We start from the raw sequence: 4,661 nt of genomic DNA on the forward strand, positions 1-4,661 counted from the left end.
CCAGTTCCATGCTGCATTCTAGAGTAAAACGCCAGAAACACGTCACAAACCAGAGTTAAACGCCAAAAACACGTTACAACTTGGCGTTTAACTCAAAGAGAAGCCTCTGCACGTGTAAAGTTCAAGCTCAGCCCAAGAAATAGAACTTTTTACTATTGTATTTACATCTTGGGATTGTCTTTTGATCCTTTGATCACGTTTTGGAGGCTGGCCTCTCGGCCATGCCTAGACCTTGTTCTTATGTATTTTCAATGGTGGAGTTTCTGCACACCAAAGATTAATGTTTGGAGCTCTGCTGTACCTCGAGAATTAATGCAAAGTACTACTATTTTTCTATTCAACTCTCGTTTATTTCTATTCTAAGATATCCATTTGCGCCTAAGAACCTGATGAATGTGATGATTATGTCACACTCATCATCATTCTCACCTATGAACGCGTGCCTGATAATCACTTCCGTTCTACAAGCAAATAAGCTAGAATGAGTATCTCTTGGGTTCCTTAACCAGAATCTTCGTGGTATAAGCTAGAATCCATTGGCAGCATTCTTGAGAATCCGGAAAGTCTAAACCTTGTCTGTGGTATTCCGAGTAGGACTCAGGGATTGAATGACTGTGACAAGCTTCAAACTCGCAAGTGTTAGGCGTAATGACAGACGCAAAAGGATCAATGGATCTTATTCCAACATGATCGAGAACCAACAGATGATTAGCCGTGCTGTGACAGAGCACCTGGACCATTTTCACTGAGAGGATGGATGGTAGCCATTGACAACAGTGATCCCCCAACATACAGCTAACCATAGAAAGGAATATATACGATTGGATGGAGACAGCTGGAAAGCAGACGTTGAAAGAGCCATACAACACCTTCATGCGCTTATCTGAAATTCCCACCATTGAATTACATAAGTATCTTTTTTTTTATTTTATTTTATGCTTTATTCTTTATTTTCGAAAACCGTTATAACCTTTAGAATCCACTGACTGAGATTTACAAGATGACCATAGCTTGCTTCATACCAACAATCTCTGTGGGATCGACCCTTACTCACGTAAGGTTTATTACTTGGACGACCCAATGCACTTGCTGGTTAGTGATGCAAAGTTGTGAAAAAAGTGCTGAGATTATAAACGGGCATACCAAGTTGAGCGCCATTGTTAGAGATCACAATTTCGTGCACCAAGTTTTTGGCGCCGTTGCCGGGGATTGTTGAGTTTGGACAACTAACGGTTCATCTTGTTGCTCAGATTAGGTAATTTTCTTCTTATTTTATTTTCAAAAAGTTTTCAAAAATCGTTCAAAATTTTTCTTCTTTTTCATTTTTCTAATAATAATTTTCGAAAAAACAAAAAAATTAAATACAAAAAAAAATTTATAAAATCATAAAAATCAAAAAAATATTTTGTTTCTTGTTTGAGTCTAGTGTCAATTTTTAAGTTTGGTGTCAATTGTATCTTTTTAATTTTCTAAATATTTTTCAAAAATTCATGCATGTATTCTTCATGATCTTCAAGTTGTTCTTAATAAATCTTCTTGTTTGATCTTTATATTTTCTTGTTTTGTGTCTTTTCTTGTTTTTCATATGCATTCTTGTTTTATTAGTGTCTAAACATGAAAAATTTCTAAGTTTGGTGTCTTGTATGTTTTCCTTTTCTTGAAAATTTTTAAAAAATAAGTCTTGATGTTCATCTTGATCTTCAAAGTGTTCTTGGTGTTCATCATGACATTCATAGTGTTCTTGCATGCATCATGTGTTTTGATTCATAATTTTTGTGTTGTGGGTCATATTTGTGTTTTTCTCTCTCCTCATTAAAAATTCAAAAAAATCAAAAAAATATCTTTCCCTTATTTCTCTCATAAATTTCGAAATCTTTGGGTTGACTTAGTCAAAAATTTTTAAAAATTAGTTGTTTCTTGTTAGTCAAGTCAAGATTTCAATTTAAAAAAAATCCTATCTTTTCAAAATCTTTTTCAAAAATCAAAATCTTTTTCATTTTTTTATTTTTTTTTGAAATTTAAAAAAAATGTTTTTTCAAAATGTTTTTCTTAATTTTATCTTTTATTTTTGAAATTACACTAACAATTAATGTGATTGATTCAAAAATTTGAAGTTTGTTACTTTCTTGTTAAGAAATGTTCAATCTTTAAATTCTAGAATCATATCTTTTAGTTTCTTGTTAGTCAAGTAATCAATTCTAATTTTAAAAATCAAATCTTTTTAATTTCTTTTTCAAATATATTTTTCAAAATAAATTTCAATCATATCTTTTCAATCTTATCTTTTTCAAAATCACATCTTTTTTTTTCAAATCATATCTTTTTCAAAATCAATTTCAAAAAAAAAATCTTTTCTAAACTTCTTATCTTTTCAAAATTGATTTTCAAATCTTTTCCAACTAACTAATTAACTTTTTGCTTGTTTCTTATCTTTTTCAAAACCACCTAACTACTTTTCTATCTCTAATTTTCGAAAATTCCTCACTCTTTTTCAAAATTCTTTTTAATTAACTAATTGTTTTAATTTTAATTTTATTTCTTCTCTTAATTTTCGAAAATCACTAACCATTTTTCAAAAATAATTTTCGAAATTCTCTCCCTCTCATCTCCTTCTATTTATTTCATTTATCTACTATCACTTCTCTTCTACTCATAATTCGAACCCTCTTCTCTTCTCTCTGTGTTCGAATTTTCCCTCTTTTATTCTTTTCTTCTTCTACTCACATAAAGAAATCTCTATACTGTGACATAGAGGATTCCTCTTCTTTTATGTTCTCTTCTTTTCATATGAGCAGGAGCAAGGACAAGAACATTCTTATTGAAGCAGATCCTGAACCTGAAAGAACTCTAAGGAGGAAGCTAAGGGAAGCTAAAGCATAACCCTCTGGAGAGGACTTGACAGAAACATTCGAAAAAGAAGAAGACATGGCAGCCAAAAATAACAACAATGCCAACAATGTAAGGAAGATGCTTGGTGAACTTTACTGCACCAAATTCCAACTTACATGGAAGAAGCATCTCAATTCCTTCCATTGGAGCAAACAATTTTGAGCTAAAGCCTCAATTAGTTTTTCTAGTGCAACAGAATTGCAAGTTTTATAGACTTCCATCGGAAGATACTTTTCAGTTCTTAACTAAATTTTTGTAGATCTGTGATACTGTTAAGACCAATGGGGTTGATCCCGAGGTCTACAGGCTTATGATTTTCCCTTTTACTGTAAGAGACAGAGCTAGAGTATGGTTGGACACTCAACCTAAAGACAGCCTGAACTCTTGGGATAAGCTGGTCACGACTTTCTTAGCCAAGTTCTTCCCTCCTCAAAAGCTGAGTAAGCTTAGAGTGGATGTTCAAACCTTTAGACAAAAAGAAGGTGAATCCCTCTATGAAGCTTGGGAAAGATACAAGCAACTGACCAAAAAGTGTCCTTCTGACATGCTTTCAGAATGGACCATCCTGGATATATTCTATGATGGCCTGTCTGAATTATCTAAGATGTCATTGGACCATTTTGCAAGTGGATCTATTCACCTAAAGAAAACGCCTACAGAAGCTCAGGAACTCATTGATATGGTTGCAAATAACCAGTTCATGTACACTTATGAAAGGAATCCTGTGAGTAATGGGACATTTCAAAGGAAGGGAGTTCTTGAAATTGATGCTCTGAATGCCATATTGGCTCAGAACAAAATGTTGACTCAGCAAGTCAACATGATTTCTCAGAGTCTGAATGGATTGCAAAATGCATCCAACAGTACTAAAGAGGCATCTTCTGAAGAAGAAGCTTATGATCCTGAGAACCCTGCAATGGCAGAGGTAAATTACATGGTTGAAGCCTTTGGCAACACCTATAATCCCTCATGGAGAAATCATCCAAATTTCTCATGGAAGAATCAACAAAAGCATCAACAAGGCTTTAATAATGGTGGAAGAAACAGGTTTAGCAATAGCAAGCCTTTTCCATCATCTTCTCAGCAACAGACAGAGAATTCTGAGCAGAGCTCCTCTAGCTTAGCAAACGTAGTCTCTGATCTATCTAAGGCCACTTTAAGTTTCATGAATGAAACAAGGTCCTCCATTAGAAATTTGGAGGCACAAGTGGGTCAGCTAAGTAAGAAAATCACTGAAACTCCTCCTAGTACTCTCTCAAGCAATACAGAATAGAATCCAAAAAGAGAGTGCAAGGACATTGTTATAATCCTCATGGCCGAATCCAAGGAGGAAGGGGAGGACGTGAATCCCAATGAGGAAGACCTCATAGGACGTCCTTCAGACATAAAGGAGTTCCCTATTAAGGACCTAAAGGAATCTGAGGCTCATACAGAGACCATAGAGATTCTATTAAACTTCCTTCTGCCATTCATGAGCTTTGAGAACTATTCTTCCCCTGAAGAGGATGAAGATGTAACTAAAGAGCAAGTTGCTCAATATCTAGGAGCCATCATGAAGTTGAATGCCAAGTTGTTTGGTAATGAAACTTGGGAAGATGAACCTCCCTTGCTCATTAGTGAACTAAATACATGGGCTCAGCAAACTTTACCTCAAAAGAAACAAGATCCTGGTAAATTTTTAATACCCTATACCATAGGCACCATGACCTTTGAGAAGGCTCTATGTGACCTGGGGTCAGTTATAAATCTTATGCCACTCTATGTAATGGAGA

At 34.6% G+C, this 4,661-nt stretch overlaps 1 non-coding gene across 1 annotated transcript; it reads right to left on the minus strand.

The window, feature by feature from the left end:
* Positions 1-3,331: 3,331 nt before the first annotated feature.
* LOC130983893 (small nucleolar RNA R71) lies at positions 3,332-3,439 on the minus strand. The gene has a single exon (XR_009087862.1). It is a non-coding gene; the product is annotated as a small nucleolar RNA R71 (small nucleolar RNA).
* Positions 3,440-4,661: the final 1,222 nt, after the last annotated feature.

The sequence above is a fragment of the Arachis stenosperma genome, chromosome 5 (genome assembly GCF_014773155.1).
Source record: "Arachis stenosperma cultivar V10309 chromosome 5, arast.V10309.gnm1.PFL2, whole genome shotgun sequence".
NCBI lineage: Eukaryota > Viridiplantae > Streptophyta > Magnoliopsida > Fabales > Fabaceae > Arachis > Arachis stenosperma.